Here is a 19150-nt window from a genome sequence, read left to right as displayed (position 1 = left end):
AATCCCGAAAAGACAAAGAATATGATTAATTATGTCTTGTGACTAGAACATAGTACGAAATGAAAAATATAAAAATTGGAAACTTATCCTTTGAAGAGGTACAAAAATTCCAAATATCTCGGAGCAACAGTAACAAATATAAATGACATTGGGGAGGAAATCAAACGCAGAATAAATATGGAAAATTTCTGTTATTATGCGGTTGAGAAGCGTTTGTCATCCAGTCTACTCTCAGAAAAACTGAAAATTAGAATTTATAAAACAGTACTGTATGTTATATTAACTTACTGGTTGTTCTGTATGGTTGTGAAACTTAGACCCTCACTTTGAGAGAGGAACAGAGACGAAGGGTGTTTGAGAATAAGGTGCTTAGGAAAATATTTGAGATTACGAAGGATGAAATCACAGGAGAATGGAGAAATTTACACAATGCAGAACTGCACATATTGTATTCTTCACCTGACATAATTAGGAACATTAAATCCAGACGTTTGAGATGGGCAGGGAATGTAGCACATATGGGCGAGTCCAGACATGCATATAAAGTGTTAGTTGGGAGACCAGAGAGAAAAAGAGCTTTGGGGAGGCAGAGACGTAGATGGGAGGATAATATCGAAATGGATTTGAGGGAGGTGGAATATGATGCTAGGGACTGCATTAATATTGCTCAGTATAAGCACCGATGGTGGACTTATGTGAGGGCGGCAATGAACTTCCAGGTTCTCTAAAAGCCATTTGTAAGAAAGATATATCCTGCTCTAATTATATACAATATATATATATATGTATATAGTATATGATAAAAATGTAGCTGTGTTGGGAAGAATGAGTAAAGAAAGAATGATGCTGAAATTGATCAGGAAGAAAAAAAGGAATTGGTTGGATCAATGGCTGAGGAAAAACTGTCTGCTGAAGGATGCACTGGAAGGAATTGTGAACGCGAGAAGAGATCAGAACAGAAGAAGAGGATGGCAGAAAATAGGAAATATTGGAGAATGATGGGTTTGCAGTGAAAGATCTGCGCTTGGGCAGAAAACTATGAATGAATGTAAGATTGGTAACTGCATATTTGATACATATTTCATGAAGTTTTGTACATATTTTCTTCCAATTCTTCTTCTTCTACTATGGTACTACAACCCAAATCGGGCCTTGACCTCCTCTATTCTTCTCTTCCAATGAGATCTGTCCAGTGATGTTCTCTTCCATGCCCCAAAACTTGTCTAGCATCCACTCTCACAGTATCAGCACATCTATCCTTCGGTCTGCCTATCGGTCTTTTACCATAAATCCTTCCCTCCATTATTTTCCTAGGTATCCTCTGGTTCTCCATTCTGTTGATATGCCCAGCCCATTCCAATCTTCGGAGTTTGATGTGTGTCACTACATCCATATCTCGATATTGTTCCATTAGCCTACTTCCTGGTTATACCTTATCCTCCATTTTCCATTTTCATTAACTGGTCCAACTATCCGCTTCAATGTCTTTCTTTCGAATGCACCTAAGGCTGATTCTATCTTATTATTCATTACCCAAGTTTCACATCCATAACAGAGTACTGTTCTAATCATTGTTTTATAGATTCGAAATTTAGTTTTCTTATGTAGGCCTACAAATCTTGATTTCAGGATATCCAGTAATGCAAAGTATGTTTGATTTCCTTTGGTCATACGTGTTTGTATATCTGTCCATTCTTTTTTATCATTGGTTATTACTGACCCAAGATATTTAAAATCCTTCATGGTTTCGAATCTTTCTGAACCTATCTGTTGATTGGATCTTAGGGTATTTCTGGACTGTATCATCCACTTTGTCTTGCTATTATTAATGTTCAATCCAATTTCTTCCAATTGCAATGCTTGTTTTTGTAGGCAGACCTGGTCAGTTTGTCATAAATGTCAAAGTTGAACCACGAGCAGGAAAATTTTGTCATAAATGTCAAGGTAGTTCGAGCACATGTACAGTCATAATGTGACAAATATCAAGGTCGAACACGTGTACAGTCATACATCCCACAAATATCAAGGTCGAACACGTGTAGTCATACATCCCACAAATGTCAAGGTCGAACACGTGTACAGTCATATATCCCACAAATGTCAAGGTCGAACATTTCGTCTTTGTTCTTGTTCTGTGGCATATTCCTCAGCCTCTAATTTTGGCTGCCCAAGAAACATATTAGACTCAACTTTCAATCAATCTTCTTAATGTATCCAGCTGTTTGCTGACAACATAAAGTCCACTACAGTCCACTGTAGTCTAATCAGTTGTTGTTTTTCACGAGAAATGAGGTATTTTGATCGGTGTTCATTATAGATGCCTGTTGCTAGTAGACTCAACTTTCCCTCTCATAATTTTAGAAATCTTTCTGGACAGACCTAGTCTATCTTACCCTTACGGAACGATATTTCTCAAACATTTTACTAGAATGTTTAAAGAAATATCGTTCTGTAAGGGTAAGATTTGTATCCCACTAACATTTTTGTACTTCAGCAGCCACTTGTAGATGAACTATTATGGTTGCTATTACAATAAATGGTTATAAGAAATGAAATGTAAAGAATCGATTAAATGTTGCGTTATCTACAGCAAAGCCACCTCATACTCATTGTACTAAATCTTTTAGATTTACACGGTTTTATTTTCTTGTATCAATATTTTTTTTTCTTTTCGTGAGAGGTTTTATTTAAAATAAAGATACCTGCAAGCCTTCAAAATGCTGTTTTTTTTTTTTTGTTTATGTTCTTTAGCGCATTCCATCTACAGAATACATATTTAATTATGTATACAGATGGGTTATAACTTGTAACTGGATAACTGTAGTCAGTTTGTACCGGTAATTTACATCGGAGTGATAATCTTGAAAAATGTATTTCCTGCATTTGATATTATTTTTCGTCTAAGTTAATTTTTTTAATCAAATGGAGGGTACCTTACTCCACGTCATTCACCCAAACTTTTCTATCTAGGGGTGATGAGCCAAATCTGTAGTTCTTTTCGTTGCTCCTTCAGCTTTGTCCTCAGTGCACTATGAGAGGCAAATTATGTAGCACCATATGATGATGATTAATATTACCATTTTACTAGGCCTATTATTAATATTATTATTAATGAAGGGAATGCTGGTAGGAGAAACTAAAGTATCCTGCAAAAACTGATAAATTGATGAATCTCTCAAATGATGTTAGGCCTAATTTGAAGTCCAACACCACTCGTGCGGAAACTAAAAATTCACATCTTTTATGCCTGTAGGCTTATTTTTCCCCACCTCAAATTATTGTTTAAATATTTCATACAGTGGTGATAAAAATGATTAACTCCTTAAATGTCAGCCTCCTGGATAGTCCATTCCACAAGAATTTCAGAATCCTGATACCATGATAATTTTTTTTATTTATCTGGTCCACTATCTCGAAATGTATACTTAAAAGCGTAATGTAGGATGTCTATAAAATATGTTACACCATTTACACGTTTCTTATGTATTTGTAAAATATGTCTAGAGTTTTAGATATCAGCCTCCTGGAAAAGAATAAAGGGATATTTTTGCTGCCTAGATAGGTACTTTTTTCTTCGTAAGTTCTTAATATTGAAGCAGATGTGCAATTGGAGAAAAACATCAAACACGGATGTGAGATTCATCTTCTAACATTATTTTTGGAGCTTACAAATAGAAAAAAAAAAAAAAAAAAACAATAATATCTCACTTATTTTCTAACCATCACTTCTAAGATATAATATATAAAATTCTGAAATATACCCTGAAATTATCATATAGTACACTGATATCTCTAAACCACTTTATATAACTTAAATTTACATTCATGGCCGAGCAATAAAATAAAATAGTGCAAAATGTCTACCTCCTGGCTTTTTTTATACCAGGAGGCTGAAATCTTTACGAGGTTGACAATCATCTTACAGTGTAATTAGGCATTTTATTTACTAAAGTACGATTTAGCGATCTGTTAGTAGGTCTATGTAATACTAATGACATATTGGAGAATTCCAGGTGATGTTGGCAGAAGTGTATCCAAAGGATTGGGAATAGCAGTTTCAGATTCAGGATGGAATACTAGTGACACATTCTAAAGCTACATAGCTATCTTCGGCTTAAAGCCGAGGGAATCAAATTTCCAGTCCTTCTGTTCATAGACGGTTATTCTTCCCACTTGTCTTATCACCTTAGTCAGTTCTGTCGTGAAAAAAACCATTGTTCTAGTAGCTTGATACCCTAACACAACTCATTTGTTGCAACTACTTGTTATTGCAGTGTTTCACAGTCTGAAGTTGAGTTCGAAAAATCATGTTAATGATTGGAGAGCAAAACATCAGACTGAAACTGTGAAGAAATTTCAGTTTGCAGGGATTTTAAATTCAGTCATGGAAGAAAAGATCACAGACAGAATCATACAGAGTGGCTTCCGGAAATGTGGACTATATCCATGGGACCCTACAGCAATCGTACAGATGTTCGGACAAAATACTGATCTCTCTTCAACTCCAGTAGCTTCAAATGCCACCATCACCCCTGGAAAACAGATGAAACAGCACTTTCTTCTTCTTCTTCTTTGAAAATTTCATTGAACAAGAAACTCTAGAGTCATTTAAAATTTCAGGAGAAGGGGAATGGCAAGGACCAGAAGCAGACAGAAATCTCTTCTATATCTGAAGAAAAATTAAACAGCAGGTTAGTCCAAAACATATCTCAACAGTACTGGTACCAGATAATAATAATAATCCTGTGGGTAATGGAAATGTTACAGTGAATGAGGATGAAAATGTTTCAACTTCTTTCTTTCAACCTAACAGTGCAAGTACACCTGTCATAATGGTTAGGGTGAGTTGTAAAGACAAGCGCTTTAACAGATATGCCAGGGAAAACCGAAATAGAAGAAAGAAAAAGAAAGTTGAGTGAGAAGAGAAATATGATGCATAAAGTTTACAAACAGAAGAAGTTGAAGCCACAAGTTCTGTTTCCAGAAGATAATTCAGAAGAGACTGCAGATGAGCCGAGGAATGTGTTAGTTCTAATGATAATGATGATGAAGATGCCATTTAAACTGTAAATTACACTACTCGAGCGAATTTAGAAGAAATATGAGAAGAAAATTTTGTTCTCATTCGTGTGGCAGGAAAGAGAGACTAATTATAATTTTTTTTTGATAGAATTTGTAAGAAGATTTATGAAATAGAATTTGAAGTTCAGTATCTAAAGAAGTTTACTAAATATGAAAAGTTATTTTTTTTTACATGATGAGCAATCAGGAATTGTTTATCTTCCTTCAGAGGATATTGCGTTCAAACATCTCCACCTTCTCAAAGAAAAGATTCAAGCCTAAGGAGCACTAAGAAATATGTTTTCAAAATGTCATTTGAAGGATACGCCTTTGGATAATAAGAAATTCATTTAATTGGAAAGCCTAATATTGTTTCCTGTCAAGAAAATTGAGAATTATTTTAAAACTTAGCAACATTATCACTATCGTTATTACATTAAATTTAAAGGCAAAATTTATCATTAATAATAATTAATTAGAAAACAGTAAATTGTCTGTATTTTGTAGAAATATAAACTTAATAAAACATTAGTTACATTAATATTATCTTGAACCATGTCCCAAGGTACATCACTCTTATGTACCTAGGGACAGTATGTAGCACTTTAGGAAACTTAAAAAAATATACGCCTATACAAAAAATTATTTAATTGAAACCTTTTTTTTTTCTAAGATACTTTACACTTCAGGGATACTGTTGTTAATAATAAAAAGTTATAAAAGCTTACACAAAAATTAAAAAAATTGAAATTTAAAAAACTATCCCTGGGTACAACAGCTTCCCTATATACTAGATTACTAGATTAACACATTTAATATGTCAGAAAACATACACTGGACGAACTAAATGTAAAGTCACCAGATTTCTTTTCTCGAATTACGATCCACTTCCACTAGATGGCTACCGACATGAGAAGCAGGACCGAAAATACATGCAAACGAAATTATACTAAATGTGAGGAATGTAACAACAGGTGTGTAATATTATGTGATAGGTTAGATTAGGTGTATTGTGCGACAGGTTAGGTTAGGTTAGGTTTGATTATGTGAGTAGTATGAAAGAGGTTAGGTTAGGTTTGATTAGATGTGTAGTATTATTACTATGTTGGCGACACTGAAACCCATTATTACATTAAAGAAATATGACCCTATTCTTCATTCACGCGCGAGATTTTCGTATATAAGGTACGTATTTAGGGCGGGTGGGGTGGGCTTACAGCTCTCCCAGTGATCATATCAATGTCTACTAATCAATACTATGAATCCAAGTCATTTTCAAGGTATTTTGTAAAGTTCCTATAGTGGCTGGAACATAAGTAGGCCTAATATTCACCCAGCTCTCTAACAGGAGAGTACATGTATTTTCCTTGGACCTCTGTTGCGAGAAGATGGCGGCCTGGTCGTTGCTTACTACATAATTACAGTCAATCTTTCAATAGGCTTGTCCGTACATAAACCTTTTGAGCTGCAGAAATTAACAGTCATGAGTGGGATAGTCTGTGGCGAATGAGTAAAAAATTGAGAGTCAGAGATCTTGAGGTTTACTCCTAATTATGTTTATATAAATCTGTATATAGCCTATTTGTGCACATGCTACTGTCTACTGGCCAGACCTACAGTCTAAATATTATCATTTTAGAAAAACAATTGTGGAGAAAATCTAAACACTGAAAATATGTTACAGGCCTACTTGTCCATATTAGTAACTTATTTAAGGTCGGTCAATAGTATAAAAATTGGTAGCCTACATTAATCAAATAATTTTATAGAAAACTGATGCCATTTGCTAATGGGTCTAAAGAACATTTACATCACATAGCCACGTATACAAATATGACAATGGTAAATGGTAATAACTTTCTTTGAAATTGGTATTTTTCAATTGTTGCCGGTTTGTAGGTCTAGGTACTTAATAATAGGCCTACTGAGTGCTCATCTATAAAGGATTTCAGGAATATTAATTTCTTTATAAATGAAAGCTTGCTGATAAACTTCAGACCAAAATTCCATACCTTTGAAACTGCGTAATAAGTCAAACTTGCGCAATAGGGCTTTACAACAACAAAGATGCATTCTAAACAATGACGGCAAGTAATATAAATTTTCCAAAGTTTCTAACTAGTATTCTGCAATATGTTGCTTACCTTAGAGTGTCAATCTTTATACCACAAATAAACAGAATACTATGAAGATTAACAACCGGTCTGAAACATTCTTCAGAGTGCATCTACAACATCCAACAAGCAACACTTCACGTAACAGACTGCACAAGACTGTAACAGAACAAGAACATGACCAAAGTATGACGTATAACAGAATGGCGGGGAACCCCCCTTCTATGTCATATACTCCGATGTTCACATAGAAATCCTCAATGTATATTCATATTGCCATTTTTATTTTTATTACTGAAAAATTGTAAGTTTTTATACCATTTACGTCAATTTATTAACTTTTAAGTTCTTATAGCTTTTTTTTTTAAGAAAATGCTTTCAGTTTTCAAACATTAAAAAATATGACGTCCTATGAAACGAAAAGACTGATCGAGCATTCGAGCGGACATAAAATGAGATGATGTAATTTGATGTTGGTAATACTGTCGAAACAATTGAATCGATTTCCGAAATTTGTCTACCTTCACATATAGGACGTAATGCGGGAGATGGTATTTTGTATCCGGTCATTGTTATTGTGGTAAGTAAAATGCTTTTCATAGGTGTGTATAGCGTACATTGGTTATAGAATTAAATACAAGCTTCAATAGTGCTTGAAGAGTATTATTGCAAGCATTTTGATAACGTTAACGCAGGAACAGGAGGAAGTGAATTGTCTGTGTTTTATAGTACGGCATGGTAAAGAATGGACGTTAATGTGTTTACATGTTTGGTTTGCTGTGATACTGTGGATTGGGAATAATATACGCGCTTATCTACATATAATATCAATATATATATAAGATTCTTATAACATAATAAGTATCTTGGTACAGCGAATAGATGTATTTAAGGTTATGTTCGTGTGAATATTTGTTTGCAATGGCTGTGTACAAACAACTGAAGATGTATTTGAATATCATCGATTCTTAATTTGAGTGCAGGAACTTACAGCATTTTTTTTTATTTTTGGTTTTCTCTTAAAATGATTACTGATTGATTACATTTTTTTCATTTTTCCTTCTCAGCATTATCAGAGTTCTTGAAAAAATAATACAAGCCATTATGTTAATATTAGCGAAAACAAAGCTGTCTGGAGGTATTCATCTGGGGAATGGAGGGAATGGAAGTACTCAATGATATATTATATTTGAGGAGTGTTTATGATGCAGTACAAATTGTTTATTCGATTTTTAGTTGTTTTTAGAAGTTATTTGGGATAAGTTAAGGTACGATAACTCGCAACATATTTTTTTATATTGGTATGGGAAAATATCAGTATACGGTTACCTCACTGCCAACAATTTATCTTAATATACTAAAAAAAAAAAAAAAAAAACAACAGATTTGTCTGTGTTTGTCGAATGCTCATTATGCCTACGAAGAGTCACTTTTCAATGCCAACAATTTATTTTGTGTGCAAAAAGTTTGAATTTTGGGCGTAGAGGGAAAGAGAGGTATAACCGTGTTCTGAAAAAAAAAAGAGAGAGAGGGAGAGGTTTTTTAATCACGTGAGGCTCCATATTTTCTCGACTCCAAAACATATTAAGGCTTTTCTTTCCAATGTGTTACAGCAGTCCATTTTTTTCAACTGCTATATAAAGCAAAGTAACAGATGCAGCAAAACAGTGACGCAACTCAATGCTGAAAACTGAATTATCATCTATGCACACTTGTGCGCACTCTCTATTACTATTATAAAGCAAAGTGACTACCAAATATGCATTAAAAGCCATTGGAAAGCAAATTACAACTTTTTCAATGCGTTAATTACTACACATGTATATGGTAATGATAAACATATTGTATGATGCAAGGTCTGTTCATGGTCACTAATTTTACAAAGTGACAGCGATATTTTACAGAAAGATAAAATAACTAAAAATCTAGGATACATTTCAGAACACGGATTCCTTCCTTTCTCTCTTACTTGAAAATTGCAACCTTGTGCACACAAAATAAATTATTGGCACTGAAAAGTGCCTTTTCGTATGTTGATGCGCATTTGACAAACACAGACAAATCTGCTCTTTTAGTATTTTAAAATACAATTGTCAGTGAGGAATCCGTATACTGAAACTTTCCCGTTTAACTTACGTTTCTCTGGCAGTATTATAAACTTTTAGTTAAACATTTTAATTTTCATCTTCAATCACTTTCCGTACAAGTCCATGTGAAAGATCTTTCCACACAGATACATCTTCACAATCATTTTGATCATCTAGTAATTTTGTAATAATTTGACTAAACATATTTCACTTACATACTTTACATTCATTAAAACAACATCTTCTGAAGTCGGTTGGCACAAAAAGTGATCTCAGAAATTGATTTTTCAATGTACCTATTTGGGGAATGATGAAAATCTATCATGTAATGAATTCACAGTGGCAATACGATTTTCATGTCAATGGCATAGGCATAATTATATTGTGTGACATTTTATTGGCAAACTTAACATTAAGAGGTCTCAGTTCACAGAACTTACTTTTTCCTATTTTAATATTTTCAATCTAATCATAGACCAAACACTGAATGGGTTTCTCTAATTGATTGATAAAGATGCGGAGCTTGAAGTTTACACTTAGAATCATCATTAGGCTATCTTTGATAGCCATAGTGTCTTTCATCGTTCCAAATGCCTGTCGACTAATATCATTGCCTTCATAAAATTCTTTACATTTTTTTAATGGTATTTGAATTCAGTGCCAGTAAATTGCTAGACCTAAAGGTGCATCTATACTGTTAAATTTTTTGTGCATTAATTTTATATATTACTGGCTTTTAAGGAACCTGGAGGTTCATTGCCGCCCTCACATAAGCCCGCCATTGGTCCCTAACCTGAGCAAGATTAATCCAGTCTCTACCATCATATCCGACCTCCCTCAAATCCATTTTAATATTAGCTTCCCATCTACGTCTCGGCCTCCCCAAAGGTATTTTTCCCTCCGGCCTCCCAGCTAACACTCTATATGCATTTCTGGATTCGCCCATACGTGCTACATGTCCTGCCCATCTCAAACGTCTGGATTTTATGTTCCTAATTATGTCAGGTGAAGTATACAATGCATGCAGCTCTGCTTTGTGTAACTTTCTCCATTCTCCTGTAACTTCATCCCTTTTAGCCCCAAATATTTTTCTAAGAACCTTATTCTCAAACAGCCTTAATCTCTGTTCCTCTCTCAAAGTGAGAGTCCAAGTTTCACAACCATACAGAACAACCGGTAATATAACTGTTTTATAAATTCTAACTTTCAGACTTTTTGACAGAAGACTAAATGACAAAAGCTTCTCAACCGAATAATAGCAGGCATGTCCCATATTTAGTCTGCGTTTAATTTCCTCCCAAGTGTCATTTATATTTGTTACTGTTGCTCCAAGATATTTTAATTTATATATATTAAATATCAATCCAATACTTAGGCCTACTTGATTCACAAAATTGTGGTTGAACACTCCATAGGCACTCATATTTGCGATAATCTTCAGTAAAGCCAATCGTACTTACGACCATTTTCAGCTTAAAAGGTTCACCATCACCAAACACAAGAATTTTCAGTTTATTCACGAACACCTAACAGTCAGTTGCTCGCTACATGCTCCTGTGAACGAAATACGCACAAGATACCCACTGGCAATGGATAGAATTCAATTGCCGCATGCACTCTCATTTTTAGTGAAAAAAAAGCATACACAATTGAATGTGTTTCACTCACTCTTGCATGCATCTCTTGAATGCTTAAAGTTGAAAGAAAAGTTCAACTGTGTAGATGCACCTTACGTGTTTTTCAGGTTTTGAAGTCTCTGTTTCCTACAATGGCAATGGATTGAAATAATTTTTCTTATTTCCGTGGTGATTTTTGTAATGTCTAACAGGCATGAGCAGTAGCGTCTTTTCCAAGTGAACAAGAATTTTCTTATGCTACTGGTACTGAAGATGTTAGATTTTGAAGCGCCATCCTTTGTTTTTCTAGTGCTCTATGTCTTGAAACTCTCTCCTTTGCTTTCCTTCTTTCTTCTAGTTCAATTCCATTCCTTTTTCTGTCACTCGGTTTAGCTAGTTCTTGCTTTTCTCTTATCCTTTCCATAAATTGTTTTTGTTTTTGCTTGTATTCATGATATATCCCTTTATTTATTAACTTCTGCTGCCACCTTCTCATTTATCCTGCTCCAGATAATGGCATGGCTAAAAATAAAGTAAGAATTCCAGAAATGGATGTTAAAAGTGAGGTGATTTTGCATACTTCAGCTTGTATACATAAGTATACATGTATTAAAAATTCTTGTCGTTTTGAAAGAATTTCTTCTATTACATATAAACTCACGTTATTGGAGGTTAAATTAAAAAAAAAAAAATACCGGTATTGTATTTTATTTAGTTCTTTGTAGTATATAAACTAATAATAATCTGTAACACCACAGCCCTTGAAGGGCCCAGACCGACCAGCCGGCACTGGCCTCACGTTCACATGTCGAAGCAGAGGTGGATGATGATCCAACCAGAATGGAGGTATTGTGTTGTTAGCACGATGATCCCCTCCAGCCGTTATAGCTGGCTTTTGCAACTGGATCTTGCTACCTATCGTAGCTCCCCAAGTGTATCACGATACTGGGTGGGCACTGGTCCCATAGACTGGCCGAAATTTCATGGCACTGGTCCCATACACTGACCGAAATTTCATGAGAAAATTTCTTCCCCCATGGGGACTCGAACCAGCGTGCATTCTGTAACATGAATTCTAAGCAGGCTGCCTTAGGCCAAGACATGGGGACTCGTTATATTGTAGCCTACTGTATTTCTGGAACAGCTTTGTTACATAAATATTTCATATTCTAATTTAGGTCTGGGAATGTCGTGCATAGAGTAGATCATCGGTAACATTACAAAAATTGAAACTTAAATAGAAAAGGTTATGAACAAAGGCACAAATCAATGTCTTTACTAATTTACTCAATAATTTACTAGTAAATTACATTTTTGTTCGATTAAAGGGTAATTATTTACATGAACTACCGTGACTGTTTGTGGCCGAAAAATTCGAAGAAACTGTTGAACATAAAATAAGCAAATCTATGCTAACCTAGCTCACCTAGCAACACTAACCTAACGCCATCGCAGTGCAAAAGTGGAACAACTGCACGAACACAACTTAGAAAAAATATATTAATTTAAATAAATTACCTTTTCTTACAACATAATTGGTATGTTCAAATATATATTAACACAAATGCGGATATATAACAAATCCGTTCCACTCAGAAGTTAGTACATATTAACCTATTTTCATACCTTTTTACTCAGTATAAACCGAGGTAGTTAATCTACATAATCAATAACTAAAGCAAATATGATGACTTCAAAATAAACTTTTCTATATTTCTGATTACTCACATTACAACTTAATCTTTAATTTTCACTACTTGGTAAAAGGTTTAGCACAAAAATCAAGTGAAAATAAAACTTTGTGTTCACTTACCTTGTCGCATTGTATTCTTCACCTGACATAATTAGGAACATTAAATCCAGACGTTTGAGATGGGCAGGGCATGTGGCACGTATGGGTGAATCCAGAAATGCATATAGAGTGTTAGTTGGAAGGCCGGAGGGAGACCTTTGGGGAGGCCGAGACGTAATTGAGAGGATAATATTAAAATGGATTTGAGGGAGGTGGGATATGATGGTACAGACTGGATTAATCTTGCTCAGGATAGGGATCTATGGCGGGCTTATGTGAAGGCAGCAATGAACCTCCGGGTTCTTTAAAAGCCATAAGTAAGTAAGTTCACTTACCTTGTATATCTGTTAATATCCTCCACTATGAGTGTTTCTTTTGTTTATTATAAAAATGTTTGAAAATATACAATAGAAATAGCACAAGTGTAACTTCTATGACTGCCTTACAGATTATCATGTTTCACATACAAGATACACACAAATGCTTTGTTTAATCTCTATAATTTTGTGCTACCAATGTTATCTCAAGTTGTTACGTTATGGAAATCAAATTTATGTTGAAGTTCAATTGTTAAAAAAATTAAGAGTTTTATCCTGTTTCTCATGGACATACCCTGCAAAGCAAACATCATAGTGTTTTTAGAAAATTTATTCAATGGAACGAACAATCCTGTCACCATGAATATTATCAATACTTCTCTTCTGAAGGAAGCCACATAAGTTACTAAGAATTTTCATTTTCTCTAAAAATCAATTAGCCTCGGTCATATTTGAACCTGTGAACCTTGGGTCCATTGGCAAGCATGGTAACCATTAGATTACAGAGGACATAATTTATTAAAAAAAAAAAAAAAGTAAAATTTAATTTAAGTTCTCAATATTATGTTATTTAGTTTGTTCAGGCGCACTTCCATACAGGGACATTAGCATTTCTATAAGGTTAGAGCCCAGTTTAAGTGTGTGTGTATTAATAAAAAAAAATCATATAAACATGCGTCCTATTCTCAATATTTTCTAGCCCCTAATTTTAGATTAATACACACACACCTAAACTGGACTCTTAACCTTAGAGGAAATGCCACTGCCCCTGTACGGAAGTGCGCTCGTTTGTTCTGTTGCTTGATTGTTTGAATTTGTAATAAGATGTAGGTATTGAAATGGTGAGTACAGATGAGGGACACTTTGGGAATCCCTCTGTAGACTATATGAATTAATCAAGATAATGAGATTTATTTTACATAATAAAATTATGTGTACACATATCTCGGTTTGTTTTATATTTTATCGATTATCAACTTACAGACAAAGGCTTTGGAAAAGAGATAAAAAGCCATCTGTGTAGCTCAGGTGGTAACAAGCTTGCCCACTGATCTGGAGCTGTGCTTGGGTGCGGGTTCGATTCTGACTTGGACTGATTATCTACATTAGGTTTTTCTTAGGTTTTTCCCAACTGTAAGGCGAATGTCGGGTAATCACAGGGCTAATCCTCGGCCTTGTCTTGTGAAGTATGATCTCGCTATCTCAAACTCCATTGATACTAAATAACCTAGTAGATTGATACAGCATTGTTGAATAACAGAGAGGAAGGGAGAGAGACAAAGGAAAAAGGAATAAAAGTGCTGCTTTCACTTCTCATTTTTTTCTTTTGCCCATTTTTTCTTATCTTCTTTTGTTGCTTTTCTCTCCTGTTTCTATCTCATTATTTTCCTTTCTCATCTTTTCTCTTTCTTTCTTCCAGCTTTTAAATTATCATTTTCTGTGTTATAATTACCAATATACAGTTTCCTGTTTCTCAATTGTTTTCCATAACTTATCTAGTTCCTCAGGCCTTTCTGACTTCTTTTTGATAATGGTAAATAGTTATTGCTTTATGTGGCTTGGCTGGGGATTTACTAAGTTTACTTTTTTTAACTTGATTCTAAGCTATTTACAACTGAAGCAGAATTAGAAAATTGATGATGATGATGATGATGATAGTAGTTATTACGGGAATTTTACTTGAAGCAAGTAAGCATATAGGTTTGGAAGTAAACCTCGAAAAACCAAATAAATATGATTGTGGCTCATGACCAGAACATAGTACGAAATGTACCTAAATATAAAAATTGAAAATTTATCCTTTGAAAAGGTGGAACATTTCGAATAGCTTGGAGCAACAGCAACAAATATAATTGACCTGCAGGAAATTAAATGCAGAATAAATATGGGAAATGTCTGTATATTCAATTGAGAAGCATTTGTCATCCAGTCTGCTTTCAAAAAAGTTGAAAGTTAGAATTTATAAAACAGTTATATTACTGCTTGTTTTGTATGGTTGTGAAACTTGGACTCTCACTTTGAGAGGGGAACAGAGGTTAAGAGGTTCGAGGATAAGGTGCTTTGGATAATATTTGGGGCTAAGAGGGATGAAATTACAGGAGAATGGAGAAAGTTACACAATGCAGAACTACATGCATTGTATTCTTGACCTGATATAATTAGGAACATTAAATCCAGACGTTTGAGATGGACAGGGCATGTAGCAATGGGTGAATCCAGAAATTCATACAAAGTGTTAGAAGACGTGAGGAAAAAGACCTCTGGGGAGACCGAGACATTGGAAGACGTGAGGAAAAAGACCTCTGGGGAGGCTGAGATGTAGATGAGAGGATAATATTAAAATTGATTTGAGGGAGGTGGGATATGATGATAGGGACTGGTTTAATCTTGCTCAGGATAGGGACTGATGATGTGTTTATGTGAGAGCAACAATGAACCTCTGGGTTTCTTAAAAATCATTTGTAAGTAAATAAGCAATAATAGATAGTTATTATAGTGCAAGACAGGAGATCGTATTGTAGCTGCATTTTACCAGTGAGGTTAAATAATCATTCCTAATGATAATGAATTATCTTTCATCAAAAATGAATTTGCTTACTTTTCATATATTGTGTATAAATGAAACTGTTGACATTACTATTGATAATTGAAGAGCTTTTATGTTTATGAATTTTTATTGCAATAATAATTTGCTATTATTGTCAATATTTTAATTCAACAACAAACAGAGCTCAGAAGACAGATTCATTAGGATAACATGTTTAGATGGCAGTCCCACCACTTGTCTGCCTGCTACAGAATAATCTTCTGTACTGTGGCATCAATAAAGTATTCATAATCTTCATAGCCACTCAGACCTGAAACAAAATAACTACCTGGGTAGGACAAGTTGACAAACGATGTATGTTGGAAAGATTGTTAATGGAGATTTGAAATGTAAGGACAGGAGAAGGAAATTTAAATGGAAAATTAAAAGCAAAGAAAATTAATATTGCAGTCATAACTGACACTAAAAGGTACAAAAGAACTGAATAGTGACAGAATGACTTACAGCAGTGTAGATATGAAATTCATAGCTCGAAATAGAATTACAATTTTAATAGACAAACATGGTTCAAAACGACAACTATGTTAATGAAAGAATTGTGGCAAGAAGAATAAAATCAGTAGAAAGTATCTTTCAATAATTGAAGTATATGAATTCAAGAAAGGTAAAATACAAGAAACCTAAAGATATGACCACATGTTGCTGCTACTGCTGCACAACTTTTCTACTGCAGCTGTAAAAGTTGTGTGTCATGTTTACACACCCCTGAGTCAAAAGTAATTTCTCCTCCTCCTCCTCCTTCTCCTCCAGAATTAAGGGTATAGATTACAACAATAGCATTATGCACAAATGGCCCATTGTACACCCCATGAATGTGTTACCATCTTTGTGATGTTACTGAGTTTGATAAGCCATAAGTACGAGGCGCATCCAGAAAGTAAGTTTCCCGATTTTTTCCCCTTGAAAGTAAATGTAATTAGCCGTGTCAATTGCGCATACGTAACAGATCTATGACATATCAATCATATGCCAGCCGGACAGGTCCTGCCTGGTGCCAGTAGCGTGGCAGCAGTGGTCCGAAATGGAAGCTCTTATTTCTTCTTCCGCTGCCTGCGAGGTTCGGTCGGTGATAAAGTTCTTTAATGCACAAAGCATTGCGCCAATTGTAATTCATCGGCAGCTCTGTCAGGTCTATGGGCCGAACATCATGAGTAAGCAGATGGTGCGTCGCTGGTGTAGGCAGTTTTCCGAAGGTCGTCAAAGTGTCCATGATGAAGAGTGCAGTGGGCGACCGTCCCTCATCAATGATGATCGTGTTGAGCTGGTGTGGCAGTGCATCATGGAGAACCGACGCTTCACGATTATGGAGCTGAGCAGCCATTTTCCGCAGATATCGCGATCCTTGTTGCATGAGATTGTCACTAAGCACCTGCTGTTCAAAAAAGTGTGTGCCAGGTGGGTGCCGAAATACCTGACACCCGAACACAAAATGCAACGTTTAGGAGCAGCACTGACATTTCTGCAATGGTATCATAATGACGGCAACGAGTTCCTCGACAGGATCGTCATGGGCGATGAGACTTGGATTTCGCACTTCACCCCGGAAACCAAGCAATAGTCAATGCATTGGCGGCATAGTGGATCTCCAGTCAGGACGAAATTCAAACAGATGCTGTCGGTACGGAAAGTGATGTGCATGGTGTTCTGGGACAGGAAGGGCATTCTGCTCATTGACTTCCTTCCAAGAGGTGAAACAGTGAACGCTGACCATTACTGTGAAACACTGCGAAAATTGCGATGTGCCATTCAAAGCAAGAGGCATGGAATGCTTACTGCAGGTGTTGTGCTCCTCCATGACAATGCTCGTCCACATACGGCACGGCAGCTGTTTTGACGGAATTTGGCTGGGAGTTGTTTGATCATCCACCCTACAGTCCTGATCTTGCTCCCAGCGATTTTCACGTTTTCTTGCATCTCAAGAAATTCCTGTCCTCCGGTGAGCATTTTGGCAATGACGAAGAGCTGAAGACGTCTGTCACACGCTGGTTCCATTCACAGGTGGCAGAGTTCTACGACAGAGGGATACAAAAGTTGATCCCACGATACGACAAATGTCTCAATTCTGATGGTGGCTATGTTGAAAAATAGCTGAAACATTGCTGTACCTGTTGCCAATAAATATTTTCCTGAAAGTGTGTGTTCTTTTTTTTTTAAATAGGGAAACTTACTTTCTGGATGCGCCTCGTAACATGCTGCATACTACTTTCCATGCTTATAACCTGAGCACTCACAATTTGTGACTGGAGGTTATGAGCCTATACTTTTTCAGCTGCAGTTTAGCTGTAGCTTTGCATCTGTTGATTTTTCAGGAGTTGTGGTCACAGTAGGGTTTCAGATGAAACTAAAGTAACACCTCACTTATCACCTGTTTTAATTATGAGACTAAGAACAAAACTTCAGAAAGGAGAAGATTCAGGGACAAAGAAAGAATAAAAAAAGAGAACAATGCGGAGTTACAATCTCCATTGAGAACTACAATGAAGTGGATGAATAATGTTATCTGTTACAAGAACTTCTTGCGAATGTTAGAAATTTTTCTTATTTTAGTCTCTGTTTACTCTGTTGGGCCCAAAGACTGTGAAACATAATCTTCTGACATTTGCCTTGTATTAGTAATTTCTGCTGAAACTTGTTGTGTTTAATTTTTTTTGTTGAGGCAGTCAGCATTTACAAATTCCATAAACACTCTCTTTGTTCAAATGGGTCTGTTGTTTATTTTTCTGTCCTAACTAACATTACAAATTGAAATTTTTATAATAAATCTGTTATAAAAACTAAAAAGCGCCAGTATACTTCGTAAACAGTGTTGGCAACTCTCCTACCTTGAAACTGTGCTATGGAAAAAAGAAATTGTGTTATCAGCGTATGTGCATTTTCTACATTGTGTATTTAGCAACTGCTCTGTATTTTTACCACATCAAACAGTAAATTACATACAAACATATAAAGTATTATTGGCACATTTGGGTGACAACATTGTTTGCAACCACTGAAAAGTTTCAACAAAACCATTATAAAAATGCTGCAGCTGCAACCCTGAGAACTCTATTTTTAAGATGCATACAGTGTGAAAAAGTAGCAAACAGTGCTTCGGTAACTACTAATTTCTGAGTTGCAGTTGTACTGCTGTATGTGAGTTGTGCAGTACTGAAGCGCTGCAGATGTAGGGTATGTGACTGTGCTTAAAAAAAATATATAAAAACGGATGAACAGAATTATCAAAAGGAATTGTCTTATCTTGTGTGGTGTTTTCAATGCAGAAATAAGCATAGTACCAGTATGTCTCATTCAGCATTATTAAAATAATGAACAACTTCATCAGAAAGAAGTAAGTGCATATACAGATCAGTAATAGATTATGTAATAAAATTAATGATTAATAGAGTGATAACATATATATATATACAGGGTGTTTCAAAAATACGGGGCATAATTTCAGGTATGTATTTCCCACATGTAGACAATCAAAATAGTTCATTACAACATGTGTCCGGAAATGCTTTATTTCCTAGTTATGGCCTTCACAACATTGAAATTCACCAGAACGTTTTTCTT

General features: G+C 35.3%; 2 protein-coding genes across 6 annotated transcripts in view; one reads left to right on the top strand and one right to left on the bottom strand.

Annotated features, from left to right (window-relative positions):
• Positions 1-7332, bottom strand: part of LOC138704819 (myb-like protein F) — a 37947-nt gene extending 30615 nt beyond the window's left edge. Inside the window, exon 1 of the mRNA XM_069833105.1 lies at positions 7206-7332. The gene's annotated coding sequence lies outside the window, so the exon portion shown is untranslated. The remainder of the gene's footprint in view (positions 1-7205) is intronic.
• A 272-nt stretch (positions 7333-7604) lies between these two features.
• Positions 7605-19150, top strand: part of LOC138704818 (tubulin polyglutamylase ttll-4-like) — a 126068-nt gene continuing 114522 nt past the window's right edge. For 4 of the 5 annotated variants that reach the window (XM_069833101.1, XM_069833102.1, XM_069833100.1 and 1 more), the window contains exon 1: positions 7605-7755. The gene's annotated coding sequence lies outside the window, so the exon portion shown is untranslated. The remainder of the gene's footprint in view (positions 7756-19150) is intronic. The other variant, XM_069833103.1, reaches the window with a different exon arrangement.

Source organism: Periplaneta americana, chromosome 8 (genome assembly GCF_040183065.1).
Source record: "Periplaneta americana isolate PAMFEO1 chromosome 8, P.americana_PAMFEO1_priV1, whole genome shotgun sequence".
Classification (NCBI taxonomy): Eukaryota; Metazoa; Arthropoda; class Insecta; order Blattodea; family Blattidae; genus Periplaneta; species Periplaneta americana.
This window is presented reverse-complemented; position numbering and strand designations above follow the sequence as displayed.